This window comes from Brassica oleracea, chromosome C9, assembly GCF_000695525.1.
Source record: "Brassica oleracea var. oleracea cultivar TO1000 chromosome C9, BOL, whole genome shotgun sequence".
NCBI classification, from domain to species: domain Eukaryota; kingdom Viridiplantae; phylum Streptophyta; class Magnoliopsida; order Brassicales; family Brassicaceae; genus Brassica; species Brassica oleracea.
The window spans coordinates 32,835,772-32,851,346 of record NC_027756.1 but is presented as its reverse complement, the minus strand read 5'-3'; the positions used below and the strand labels follow the sequence as shown (position 1 = coordinate 32,851,346).

At 33.9% G+C, this 15,575-nt stretch overlaps 1 long non-coding RNA gene across 1 annotated transcript; it reads left to right on the top strand.

The window, feature by feature from the left end:
- The first annotated feature begins 12,219 nt into the window (after positions 1–12,219).
- Positions 12,220–12,977, top strand: LOC106317643. Its single transcript, XR_001265183.1, has 3 exons — positions 12,220–12,403; positions 12,478–12,617; positions 12,752–12,977. It is a non-coding gene; the product is annotated as an uncharacterized LOC106317643 (long non-coding RNA).
- Positions 12,978–15,575: the final 2,598 nt, after the last annotated feature.

Sequence of the window (15,575 nt, the reverse complement as noted above, 5' to 3'; positions counted from 1 at the left end):
GTCGAAAAAGCGTTGTTCAGAGGGTGGCCGTGACAAATATAGGGTGTCCAACATCATTCCTGGGCGAGCCTGAGTTCCTCTGTCAAACTCGTGGGTTTGTTAAAAATTGGTGCTTAAATATATTAATCGGTCGTGTAAGTGTGATGAAAATCGGGGATATCGTGTTCGTACGAGGAGAAATAAACAAGGCATGAGCTATAGTTATTGGGTATTAGTTGAAGATATATTCACCAACGACAGTTTTTAGATTTCAGCGCCTGAGGAAGATAAATTTTGAAATCATAAGAATACCCTTTATTAATGAAAAACATCAAATTAGGACAAAAATATCATAGAGGACTTTAAATCCATGCATGTGTCATTTAAAAATCCACTCTAACCACTGCACTAACTCAACTTTTTGTGCTATTAATACGACTCTATAAAATACTCCCTCAGTTTTATATTCCTTATTGTTTTAGAATTCGGCACACAGATTAAAACAACATTTAGTTTTGTATATTTACTAGATAAACACACCATTACCAATATACCTAACCACATTTCAACTAATTGAAAAATAGATTAAAATATAAAATCAATAAATTTTGTATTGAAATTATAAAACAAAACTTATTTTAAAACATTTTTTTTTCCCTATAACGACGCGTAATCTGAAACGGAGGGAGAAAGAAAATGGACGAATATGCAGATGAAAGATTTTTGTGAAAATGGACGCCGTTAGGGGAGTAGCACTAAAACTAAGTTTTTTTGTGAAAATAGGCGCCGTTAAGGGAGTAGCACTAAAACTATCTTATAAAAAAAGAAAATGGACGAATATGCAGATGAGAGATTTGATCTCATTAATTAAATAAGGGAAAATTGTTTTTTTTATGCCAAAAAATGGTAACTATGTTCCATTAGACTAATTTCTATTTTGTACCATTTTTGTCTCTAATGCCCTTTAGTATTTTTAAAAATAAATTAAATAAATAGTTTTACAAACAAAAAAATTTAGAAAAATAATAACTACTGATGAAATACTTGTATGAATTTAGTGGTATTTTGGGGTTTTTGCCAAATATGACTCAAAACTTGATTTGAAATGCAAACATATACTCATTTTCTATGTTTTCAAGCCATTTGAACGTTTTTGGATATGCAGGTTTTTCAGATCTAGATTTAGATATGCAGGTTTTTCAGATCTGGAAGACTTCTGTGCTAGAAGACTTCCAGACGACTTGCAAAAAGTCTTCCAGACGACATCCAGGAGGTCTTCCAGACGACATCCAGGAAGTTTTCCAGACGACTTCCAGGAAGTCTTCTAACGAAGTATTCTCCCATGTCTCCCTTTCATAACAGATCTGAGTGTTTTGGTAAGTTTTATGTCTGATTTTTCCTCATTTGGTAACCTCATGTTGCATAAAGTTCATACATTTTTCCCAAACTAAAATTCTCCAAACCCACTCTAATCCTTTGACTTGAAAACACTAAACTTTATATGAATTTTTCATTTTTGTCTCATGTCTTTCTCATTAATCTATGTTTTTGTTGCAGGTTTTTAATTAGATGATTTTCATCTTCCACTTGGATATGTACTTTGTGTGTTCTATAAAAGTATATCTATCCAATTTTCCACTCATTTTCTCTGTTTTTAAGCCATTTGAACGTTTTTTGATATGATTTGAGTTTTTCAGATCTGGATTTGATATACATGCTTTTCAGATGTGGATCAGACTTTGGAAGACTTATGGGAAGTCTTCTCGGAAGTCTTCTAAAATATAATGCGCTAGAAGACTTCCAGGAAGTCTTCCAGGCGACTTCCAGGAAGTCTTCCAGGCGACTTCCAGGAAGTCTTCCAGGCGACTTCCAGGAAGTCTTCCAGGCGACTTCCAGGAAGTCTTCCAGGCGACTTCCAGGAAGTCTTCGATCCAAAAGACTTCCTGGAAGTTCTCTGACGGAGTCTTCTTCCATATAAAGTAGAGTCTAAGCTTGTCTTTGTAGAAGAATGATCTATAATAGTTTTGTTTGTGGTATGTTCTGTGATTTGCATGTGTACTCCTTCAATTGTGACTTTTTTTGTAAATTTGAAGATATATTAATGAAAAAATTTGGTAAATATGTTCATTTTTCACAATATTATCTTGCCAAAATAACTTGACATAATTGAAGTTAATGATACAACTTCAATAGCAAAACACAATGACACAAAAATTAACCAAATTTATTACAACTAAGGGAGAAGAATTCTCAAGAAAACTTAGTCAAATTCACAAAAGATAAAACATTACATAAGTTTAAAGATGGAACACTTTTATTAGATACATAAGTAAAAATTATATCTTATGATCTAAGAAGACACATAAAACCATGTTACTTGATATTCTTGAAGTTAATTAACACTTTTGAAAATTAAATAAACATATTTTAAAGTTACTTAACAAATTTAAAAAAATTACGTAGAAAACTTCCGTGAAAGTCTTCTCAATTAGCTAAAAACTTTACTAAGTATGAATGTTGGTAACCTCATAAATATCACCAAGTAAGTTATAAATTTCATTCAGTAGCCCCAATGTTGACTAATATACATGAATTAACAAAAAAAAATTAAAAAGTCTTTATAGTTTTAGAGAAAATGAAAGTTTATTAAACATTGACGCAGACGACTTCCACGGAGGTCGTCTGGTATACTTCTAAGAAGTCGTCCATTTATGTTAGTTCTGCAATTGATTTTTAACCTAGACGACTTACATGGAAGTCGTCCATCTTTGTTTGTTAAAAACAAAATCGAGGCGGCTTCCATGTAAGTCGTTCCATGTAAGTCGTCTAGGAAAAACAGGTTAGTTTTGCATTTGATCGGATTGTATCAGAAATTTGACTTTTTCTGGACGACTTACACATAAGTCGTCCAGTAGAAAATTAAAAAATCAATATTTTGTAATACCAAGATGACTTCTATGTAAGTCGTCTTATGTTAGTTTTGCAATTGAAAAATAAAACAAAAAATATTATTTTTTCTAGACGACTTACACGGAAGTCGTCCGTCCGACGACTTACATGGAAGTCATCCAAGATAAGCAAGGTTTGACCAGAATCTCGGAATAAAATCATGGACGACTTTCGTGTAAGTCGTCTGATGGACGACTTCCGTGTAAGTCGTCTAGACAAAAATAATTTGTTTTTGTTTTATTTTTCAGTTGCAAAACTAACCTGAGACGACTTACATGGAAGTCGTCTAGGTATAACAAAATATTTATTTTTTAATTTTCTACTAGACGTCTTACATGTTAGTCGTCCAAAAAAAGTCAAATTTCTGACACAATCCGGTCAAATGCAAAACTTAACCGTTTACCTTAGACGACTTACATGGAAGTCATCTCGATCTTTTTTTTAACAAACAAAGATGGACGACTTCCATGTAACTCGTCTAGAAAAACACATTTAAAATTCAATTGCAAAACTAACATCTGTGATATGCCCTAAATTAGGGAAGGATCATTCAGCCGGACTTAAGGATATGAACTCGCCAAAAGGGGAGAACTGATGGATTGAATGGTTACACAAGAGGGGCTGAGAGTCTCTTGATACTACCGAACTTTGATTATTGCTTGATATGACGCACAAGTCAAGCAAAATAAGAGTTTATATCTGTTGCTTGATATGACGCACAAGTTCAACGGAATAGAGAAGTTTGCTTGGAGCTAACCACACCAAGAAACAAGAAGTGTTCTACAAAGAACAAAAGAGATAAAATCAATAAAAGGGAAAAAAAGTTGTTCTTTTTCGTGGCTCATAGGCCCTATTTATAAGATTACAAGTTGTAGAAATCCAAAGAAGAATGTGCTAAAAACAAGGCATTGAAAATATAAACAAAGACCAGAAAATATTAAATGAGTCAAAAGCACGGAATCTGATAAAGACCAGTCAAGATGATCCTTGGGCTACTGTCCAGGTTCATTATGGTCGTGCTGGTCCATGGTGGTAAGGATAAGGACGCACGCGGGACGATCCACACACCCACTGGACGTTCCACATGAACGAACTGAACTTTCGGATGATCCGCTTTACCAAGATGTGTACTGGCGTGCGACAAGTCTTCAGAAATCTTGAAACTCCTTCCTTAGTGATATATCTGAGTGAGAAGTCCATCAAAAGGTCGAACACTGAAGCAAGAACGTCAGTACAACCTTCAGGACACGCGGTGCGCACCAAAAGGGCCATAAGGGAGAATTTGCGGCCATCTTTGGATTCTTCTCGTCCCAAGTGGGTTCAGGCTCGACCATCAGTCTTATAATGTTGAATTGGTTGGGAAATAAGTGATATGGATCGATCAATTCCATCACTAGGCCGTGGTTGTAGTCTGAGCTCCATTCCGCACGTCTGTGGGTCGATACGGTGGTCAGCACGTGCGGTACGATCGGGGTGATCGGATGGGACGGTACAGATGGTCTGATCAGCACGTTCCGATGGAAAAACATGGTCGGTATGGATGGAATGATCAGATGGGATGACACGGGTAGTATGTTCAGCAAAATCTGATGGTAAAACCTCGATTGGGTCGATCTGGTTGACAAGGTAGCCACCTTGGCTGTGTCCGTGATCTGAGCCGGTTGTTGCTCGATCCGGGGCGCATCCCTCTGCATTGACCAGAAGACTTCCATGTAAGTCGTCTACAGCCAGACGACTTACCCGGAAGTCGCCTGGGCGAACATATTTGGTAAAAAAAAAACTGATTTCATAGCTCAAACCAATGAGACAACTTGTTTAGCACACAAAATTCTTTTCTAAGCACCCAGAATCTCAAACAAAAGTGATCCACCAAGAATCGTAAGCTTCAATGGCTCTATGAACCATAAAATTTTTAGAATCAAAATCTTGAGTTTTTATGGATGAATATGGAGAGAAAGTGAAAGAGATGTTGTTTTTAGTTCACAAAAATTGAGAAAGAAGGAGTGTAAATCGATTTGAGGTGCATTAAGAGCTTCAAATTGGTTGTTCATGGTGGTTAGTGTATTGATGGCAATGACAAACTTGTAAATGCTTGAAAATGATGAGGTTTAAAGAGTAAAAAGACCATTTTCGAAAAAACAAAAAAAACTAATGGCATTTTCGTGAATAATATGAACTTGTGTGGTGAATAGGGCAAAAGAAAAATCCAAAAAAACATGGGTTAGTTTTAGGCTCGACTTTGAGTTTTGAGTCAATTTTGCAAATAACCCGGTATTTTTTAGTTTTAAAAATGTTTAAATCATAATTTCAAATCATGTTCTACATAAAGTAGAACTGACATTCTACGAAGTAGAAAATGAAATTTACTTTTTTTTTCATTGAATCTACTATGTTTAGAATATGTGATCTACGTAAATAATAATACTCTAAAAATATTTAGAATACACATTCCACGCTTAACCTATCCCTCTAAAATCTGTCGAAATCAGAATCTACATATTAATATAAATCTAAAATCTGTAGAAATCGAAATCGAAATCTACACATTACTATAAATCTAGAAACCTGTAGAAAACGATTTTTCAGATTTACTGTAAATCTAAAACCTGTAGAAATCGAAACCTACATATTACTATAAATCTAAAAACCTGTAGAAACCGAGTTCTACAGATTTACTATATTCTACGGATAAGAATAATAAGTTCCGAAAAATAAGAGAAGAAAATATTTGGAAATATTCAGTTTTCATATATGAAAAAGCGATTTTTCAAAAAAAAATATGGGAAGAACATAATCGGTTTTTTTTTTATTTGTGGATTTTTAATGCTTTATTTTATTTTAATTAATTTAACTATTTATTATTTTTTAATATTTAACAATTGTTTAGTTAATTTTAATTTTGAATTTATAATTGAAATTAAGAGCATTATTGCCATTTTGAAAATAATTAGCCTAATGGGACATAAAGTATATGAAATTAGTTTAATGAGACATAGTTACCATTTTTTTGGCATAAAGAAAAAATTTTCCCTAAATAATTTGTATGTAATGTTTGACGGTTTTGAAAGATTTTTGAATCACATGTTACAATAGTATAAGCTGTTTCTAACACTCGAAATATAATATGTAACCTTAGATAAATATGCTATACTCATATTGCTTACTTTAAAGTATAAAAAGATGAAGGAGAGTTGCTAAAATGTTTTTGTTTATATATATATATATATATATATAAATATATATATATATAAATTTATACGGTAGGTAGGAGTTGTGATTTTATATTCAGAACGGTGTCTAGACTAGAGGCAAAACAAGACGTGCCAATCAAGGCACCTAGGAACCGACATGAACATATGTGCACTCAAAAAACATCTCACCATGAGGAAATAAGCAACCAAACTATTGGCCTAGATTCTCAACTCAACCTGTTTCAATGCCAAGTGGAATCACCTCAAAAACAGCACAGACCAGAAAATTATGAAATCTATAAACCAGAGGTTCTCCAGTTCATGCAATTGTGAGTCTCAGCCCACTCAAGTGGATCTCATTCCAACCATGAAACAGCCTGCACCACACTGTATACTTTAAGGTGAATATATTAGTTATCTAAAAAGCCTGAAATCACAAGAAATGTCCACATGAATTTCAAGTTAAACCCATTTTCCAAAACGGGTCCAACTATTTCTCGACTTGCCTTATTTGGAATCTCATGAGTTCAAGCACATTCAAACAATATTGTGGTGACAAAAGAAGTATCTAAGCATTCATGAGACACATCCAACCATCTAGGAGAGCCAGACGTCCACTTACCATACACCATCAACGATAGGATCATGATTAACACCAACTTGCTATATTCGGATACATTCACACTAAGAGTATCAATACGTCAACGACTACTTCACCAAGATTGTTGTGTTTTCCTTGGATTCTTTGGAATGAAAAGAAAATTTTCTTATCCCCCTAAACCGTCCAGATAAAAAAGAGACATCATCTTCTATTATTTAGCCAGATTTTCACCATTAAGCTTCCAATGGCGTTTTATTCAATTATTGATTTCTTTGTTGTTTTAGTCCCTAGTTGAGTCGTTCCATGGAGTGGCGGAGTTAGAAAATATTTATACATGGGTCATAAGATTTAACTAAAAATATAATTTATTAATACTAATTTAAAAGTATTTGTAACATAAACTATTAAGATGTTTTAATATTTAGAAATTATATTTGAAACAAAAATGTATAGTACCGAAGGTATTTAAGAAATAATTGTTAAATAAAGCTTTTAAAAATGTGGGAAATGAACAAAAAAAAATTGCAAAACAAATAAACAGCTGCAAGAAAAATAAAATTGTCATCCGAAAGAAAAAAATAGAGTTGTTTACCATCTAAGGCACATTTTGAGTTCTTTTAACATCTAGAGATACATTGGGCTGTTGGGACACTTTCTTTGGACAGTTGTCATTTTTCTTACTTTTATGTTCTCAAGCCCACTTAGTTGTATTTTGTATTGTTAGGTTAAAGTAACTCTCAATTGTGGACATTAAAGAGGTTTGGTATATGGAAAGGTGTGTCTTAATCTGAACCACAAGTTTGAGGTGTACTATTTTTATCTAGCCTACTAAGGTACTAATTTACCTAATATACATAACCACATTATCCTTTGTGTTTGTCCACATCCATGTCCTCACACCCAAAAAATAAGATTTCAAACAAAAACAAGTACGCAACACAACCAATCCTTCATATCAGCTTCATTTCATTATATGTCTATTGCAAAATACATGTTCCCAACGACAATACAACGATTTACAAAATACATGTCTCTGTTTTTTTTAATCAAATACCATGGAAGCATGGACGATAATAAGTTGTGGACGTCTGATATGTGTACGGATATGTTGTGGAAGCTAAATTGTGAATTAGTATCATTTTCAAATTAAGTAGCGCATGGAAAATACATCGTGTAATTTTCTCAAAATTTTGTGGACATGCAAATAGCATGTTGATGGCTATTTGTAGATCTTGAATGTGTCAAAAAAATATTGTGACAAAAATATATACAGAGATGTGGATGTGGATGACTGATGTCTAATGACTTAAAATGATTTTAGATCATATTAATTGTGTGTTTATTTGCAAAGAAAAAAGAGTTAAAAAGCACTGTTGAAAATTTTGGAGCTAATCCAAAAAAAATATATGCATAGTTAGAAAATTTTGGGGGCAAATATGAAATTAATTGAAAGAACAAGGACCAAAACGAAAAATTGAATAAACTCGGCTAGGAGCAGATCGAGCTATCCCTAACAATGGAAAAACACGGCGGCGAGAGGCTGAGCGAAAAGAGCCGTCTTCGATAGGCTGAACAGTGGAGCTATCTTTGATCAAGCAAATTGTGGTGGAGGTCGTGTTGCATTGGATCAAAGGTGAAAATTCACGGACTTGAAGTCAAGGTTCGTCAATGACGATCTCGAGGCTCGAGCTGAGCAATGGCGGCTTTGATTTACGGTTCACCGGAGAATGCAGAGAAGGTATGAGATCACGGCGACGACGATTGATTTTTGCTCGACTCCGATTAGCCACCACGGCGGATCTCGAACTCGATCTGGTTTGACAATGGCCGCTGAGGGTCAACTGTAGGGTTGAGATTAATGTGAAGACGATTGAGTTTTTGAGGGGACTTAAAATTCATTAACACGTGTGAGGGAGTGTGCACATGTCTCTAGTTTGTAGTTGAACAACGAAGAAAGTTGGGGAACTCTAGTTTTGTTAGGATCAGAGATTTTTTTGTCTTCACTCATGCATAATGCGTCTACAAAGTCAAAAGTGTCTCCAGTAGTAATTGACCACTCATAAAGTGTCCTATGGGGTAAATTTCTCAAAAAAATATGCGGCAAAAGAAATATATTCTCTATAATGGATATTTTAAAAGTCCAATGAGAACGTAAACAAGCAAAAAAACATAAGAAAACATTTGAAAAGAGTTTATATGTTCATTTTAAAACTGGGCTTTTAGACCCAAATCAGTTAAAGAAAAAAATATATAAAAAAAGAAGATAAGAGGGTGCAAAGACGTGTAGCGATCTTGGATAAGAGGGGTAAAAACAAAGTAGTTAAACCAACTGTGCAACTGTTATTCACATGTCTAAGCTTCAATATTTAGTTTTTCATATTTGACCGGGGTCAGCTGACCCCCCTCCTTGCCATGTAGCTCCGCCCCTGGTTCCATGAGCCTGTATAAGCTCTGTTTTCTTCATTGTAAAGCTCCCAGTTTTAGTCCGAAACATATTTTATTCGTTTGCCTTTGCAAAGAAACCAAAAACCAATTCTCTCAACACTTGTGTGTGATTCATTGTGTTCAGATTTTCTTGACTTATCAAAGCTCTTTTCCGTAGATTTTGTGGCGTCCTCAGTCCACCATCTAATCCATTCCACCCGCTGATCAAGTCCAGAGAGTGTTGAACAACCAGTTGGCTTGGTTTCATCAAACCACTTCACTTCATTGATCATCCACCGGATTTGAAAGAGAGTGTTGTACAACCATGTTTCATCTCCCGTTCAACCATAAGTTAGACTAGACTGTCCATTTGGATCTTACATCATTTTGGTTTTAGATCTTAAAAGCTCTTGAATCAACTTCTATCTATCCTTTATCAATTGCTTGTTTTTGCTCTTTGTTTTTTCTTAAACAAGAAAAAAAAAAAAATTCGTTTGCTGCATTTCCTGTTTCTGTTATTTGATTCCCAGAAAATACGTAACAACAAAAGTTGTGTTTCCATTCTTGATTTTGGTTGGTTAATTATCATAAAAAGAAAAAACTATAAAAAATTATATTTATCTAATCTATTAATTTAGGGTTCTATTTTTTATCTACTATTAACAAGTCATAGTAAGACCACTTAAAGAATTAGATAATATGACATATTTGACTATTTACATTAATAATAAACCAACTATAAATTTAAATTTTATTTTTTAATTATAACAAATTTGTTGAGAAAGAATCTAACAAAATCTTTTTAAAAATTAAATGTTTTTTTTATAAAATAGCAGATTAACTAATTTCGTAATTACTAATATAATATTATTATAAATCAATTTTAATTACAATTTTATTCTAAAACAATAAAATATAAAAATACACTATTTTATAAATTTTATAATTATATTATGTATTATATAAAAATAGAAGTGATTTATGAATTAAATATGACAAAATTATATTAAATAGGTAAACTAACAAAAAAAATTAACTGTTTCATTTAAATAAATTATCACTAATTATTAAAATGGGTTAAAATTCGTAAAATATTTAATATTTTATACAAAAAAAATATTTATTAACATAAGTTAAATTTTTATATCTACGACTATATGTTATATTTTTATTTATTTTATATTGTTTAAAAATGTTTATAAACAAAAATATAATAGTATATAGTAACCTTTAGTTCATATACTATTTTAAAATATATTATTAGAAAACTATGAAATTTTAATAATTCATTTAAACTATTAATGACAGATCAAGTTTTAATTATAAATTTATTTTTATTTTAAATATAACAAAATTTGTTGAGAAAAATTTAGAAAATATTACCAAAAATTAAAATATTTTTATAAAATAATGTATTAATGTAGTAACAAAAACAAATTCAAAATTCATGTAATCTTCCAAACTCAAAAATAATTGTATAATTTTTTTAAGTTTTCTTGGTAAAATATACAATCTTGACAATAAATATTCAAGCTGAAAATGATAATATTTCAAATTTTACAAGAAAATAAAATCATAAATAATAAAAAAAAACTTTTTATAATGCACCACGGAAAATAAATATATATGTTGTAAAAATTAAAGTAATCTAATATTTTGAAATTTTAATTAAAAAATATATGCACGGACGCGCGGGTCAAAATCTAGTTTTCATTTATGTCTATCGCTTATTTAATTTGATTTTATTGTTCCTGACTTTTCATTAGTTTTTTCATTGCTTGCATAAAGAAAAAAAAAAGAGAAAGAAGAAATAGTTGAATCATTTGATCCATAAAAAATATGAAAACCATAAAAAAGTCGTTTGTTTGCATTTTGTTCCTGAGCTAATTTTCATGTATTAATTATTTACATTGCTAAAAAGAAAAGCCAATACAATTTACCGATTTAGAGCATGATTAAATGGGGGAGACCCTAATTAGGTTCTTAATAAATATCCCAATATATAAAAGAGATTGAGTTAGAGCATGAGGCTATCCATGTAGGCATGGAAAATCAACCAATGAGAGGGTTTGATTTTGCCACGTCAATATTGCTGCGTTAGAAAAGATATTTCCGGTGGGCTTTTTGAAAAATTATAATTCGGCCCATTGCAAGCCTAAAACCTAATTCGTCTCGAGCTCGTGATTCTCTCCCTCTAGACTCTTCCACTTCGTCTTCTCCAATCTCTGAGTTCGAGTTTTGCGTTACCTTGAGCCACTTCTGATCAATCAATGATCTTTAAACTCTTCTTCAATGTTTCATTCTACCCCCGATGATTCTTCATCCTTCAAATCCAGACGTTTCATGAATTTATCAACCACTTGCTATAAATTTAGGGCCATAGACACGAACCCTCACTACCCCAAACCAAGTTCTCTGCAATTCTTACTTTTCTACTCCTCTTTTCCGCCATGGATAACCTTGATTTTGTCCTCCTAATTTACACTCGGCAATGAGCATCTTTGCCGTTTTCTCAAGTGGTTGTCCGGCGACTCATCGTTCACTGGGATTATTAGGTTTTTAATCTGCCTTGCCTGTTCAATTGCTGTTAATCTCAAGACCAAGAACTTATGGCGGATAAACATGTTAATTAGTTAACTCCCTTTTGGGTTTTCAGAACTGTTATCATTCTCTGCAAGTCGATCTTTATTTTCCCTTTTTTCGTCACGTTTGATTCCTCTTATGAGTTTTTGGTAATCAATCAACTACTTACCAAGCTGTTTCGTTCTAAATATGTAGTAAAACCTATCATCTTAATTCGTTGACTATTCACATAATTCTACTTTTTGTTTTGGCGTCGACTAATGATTGTTGTTGTTGATTTAACTTGATTTTAGTTGTTCTTTCCAGGTTCTGATTGCATCACCTCCAAGGAAAAAACTCAGGGGGTGGAGAGGAACTGAAGCTTCTCAAGAATCACTCTCAGCCAAATATAGTTGTAAGCAATAAAAGCTTTCTGTATTTCTTACAATGTCTGGTACACCCACTACATCTTTGTTTCTTTTATATCTCTTTCATTCACAACCACTAAGAATTTTGTTTCTTTTATAGCGTGAAACATGAAAACAAGAACTTGTGATTGATTTATTCTTAGAAATCTGTGTTTTTGTGGACTTATGGTCCAACAGAGAGGGAGAGACAAGGTTTTCCAATAAGAAGCTATTCATCCGTCTATGTGAGTCTCCTCTTCTCATGGACGATGAAAGAAAATGGGAGAACAGTAAGTTTATACGACATACCCTGTTTTGTAATAGATGGTTTCTTCAAACTTATTGTTTAAAAATCTTGATTTAGAGCTTTTGGATGGAGAAACGAAGCGGTAAGAAATATTGGATGTTATCAACGAGGAAGCTGGAGCATTGGCCACGGCTGAGTGAACCAAGAGCTTGAACTTAATTGTCATCTAAGCTAATGCTCTTCATGACTTTTTAAAGGTAAAGAATGCCATCTCTTTGCTCGTGCGTTGAGATTTTATTTATATATTTGACCGTTTACCTTTTGAAATTTTACGACTGATTCATCTTTGCAGAGTGATTGTTTTTAAAATAAAATAACTTATATGTTGCAGCGGAGTCGGTTGTGGTTATCGTTGTTAAAGACAAGAGTGGTGTTAAGAAGTAAAAGAAAGCTAGAAAGCTAAGGAAGAAGATGAAGATCAATGAAAATCGGGTGGTTGGGTAAAGGAGGAGAGCGCAAAATTTTAAGAAGGTTGTGATTGGACATTTGAGGTCTCATAAGGGAAGGAACTATAAAATGATTTTTACCTCCTGAATTATTTGTCGAGGCTGGAGGGGTTGTGATTCCGGGACCGAACTCTGTTTTTGTTTTCTTTGCTGGTGAGGAAAAGGAAAACATTCAGAGATTTTGTTTGATACACTAAGAGCATGATTAACCCGGGTTCTTAGGATGAGGTTCTTAGCGGAAGTTAAGAAACTGTTTCTTAACTTTTAACTAAAAAAGTTAAGAACCGGTTCTTAAAGTCCTTATTTAAGAACCAGTTCTTAAGTTTTTTAGTTAAAAGTAAGAACCCTACTCTAAGAACCCCGGGTTAATCTAAGCGTTCAGATTCTAGACTCTCTTTAGAAAGTGTAAAATTTAGGATCAGAACTCTTAAACAAAGTAATTTCAAGCAAGTATATTTTCTGATTTACATCTCAGGATTCTTCCGTGTCTATATACTAAATATTTTATAGTATCCAGTCTCTTTATATTTAGAAATTCTGAAGCAGAGAGTATACGTTCTTACACATTGACTTCAGGACGACTAAATCATATAATAGCATATTCTTTTTTTTTTCCAAATGCAAGTGGTACTGAATTCACATAGAAAGCACCAACTTTGTTAGACGCATGAGCTATGATTAAGCATCATCAATCATCAAGACTATTATGTGAGAAAATTGAATTTTGTGATCATACAACGTAAACACAAGCATATGAGAACAAGTTCTCCGCACTTCACTTTATTATATTATATTGAAATTTGAGACGAATTAACAAATCAACAAGACATGAGTTTTAAAATCCATCCTCACACACAAAACTTTCCGGCCACAACGACGGGTACTCGCCCAAGTTTTTGAACATGGGTTACAACCAATCTATGTTTGAGAAAGAACAAAAATAATTTAAAAGGAGAATAGGAATAGTTGCATGGTACTTTTTAGATTAAACTTCCACCGAGCCCAAATGAACATATATGTTCTACGGTTTTCAGTCATTATTTTCAGTTCAACGTAATCTCATTTATATATATAATCAATAAGCAAAGCCATATGTGGTAAGCTTCGGTTTCTAATGAGGCATGTAATGAGTAAATCTCATGAAACTAGGTTATAGGAAACCATGGATGAAGACTTTTACTCCTAAGGGTTTTAGAAATATATTCCTTCAGTTAAAAGCTATATTTTTTTAAATTCCTAATTACACTAAAACACCCTTCTAAGAGATTGCATTAATCATGGTCTTAGTGCACCTTGACTTCCAATTCCAGTTTTTTTTTTCCAAAATCTTGCATTAAAAACCAAAACAAAATATCCTAGTTTAGTTCTTTATCATTTTGGCTGTACAATATTACATATCTTTGTATTTTACTAGTTGTCTGATAAGTTAGCTGTGCCATTGGCTTTCATACAGAGGAAGCAAAGATCGAGGAAAGGAGTTAGAAGTGGCTGAAGTGAAGAGTAAAGTGAGGAGGAAGAGACTCTGACTGAGAACGAAGCTTAGAGGAGTGTATTAATGAATAATAAGAGTGCGATGTCGTTTTATTAATTATGCGAGTCTTGTATTATTTAATCTCGAGTTGTAAACATTTGGGGATATCAAATGATCAACTAAACAAATCTTATCTTCTCTCTCTTTCTCACCCCCTTTCTGCTACAGATAAACCCTAGTTTTTCATTGGTATCAGAGCCCATAAATGCCTCCTAAGCAGGATTCCAACGCTGATCGAATCACTGCGATAGAAGGGCAGCTCGGTGGTCTCACCAGTGTTATCGAGGAGATGCGAGCCGAGATGAAGACCAATCACCAACGATCCTTGGAGATGAAAAAATGCACGGAAGAGCGTCACCGTCAGTCCACAGAGGAGAAGCAGACGGGAGTTGAGTCGGCCGTGATGTCGAACCCTGAAAACCCTAGATCTATGAAGGGAAGCGCCGAGGAGACGCAACGCTCGATCTCTTACGGATCTCAGCCTCAAGCTAAAGGGCTGGAGATGCGACCAGAGAAGGGAATCCTACAAGTTACGGAGACCGCTATACCCTTACGAACCACCAAGATTCACTCGACACCATTCACGGCGGGATCTTCGGGTTACTCAGCACATCTGAAAGGTTTACCACTTCAAAAGAAGTTGGAGTTACCGGAGCTTGCAGGGAAGAACCCTGATGATTGGATATTTAGGGTTGAGAAGTACTTTTCAGTGAACCACACGGAGGAAGAGGAAAAACTGTCCTTGGCGATGGATTGTATGGTGGGTTGTGCGGTGACTTGGTTGAGGATGATACATGTTCCTGATGAGCTGTTGGATTGGAGGGATTTCAAGATGAAATTAAAAAGGAGATTCAAACCAACTCGCGGTGGTACCATACTGAGTCAGATGTTACGATTGAGATAGACGGGTACTATATCTGTGTTTCGTGAGGCATTTGAGGAGTTATCAGCAAAGGTTCCTCATGTACCTGATGATGTATTGAAGGGGATCTTCCTACATGGGATGAAGAGGAGCTTACGAGAGCAGGTCGTAAGGTTGAGACCGGTGGGGATGGACGAGATTGTTGATATGGCGAAGATAATAGAAGAGTAGGAAAATGAGCAGAGTGCCTATCAGTCTAGGACATTCCAGAGAACCAACTCTGCTCCAGCTCTCAATAATCATCAGAGGCAGTATA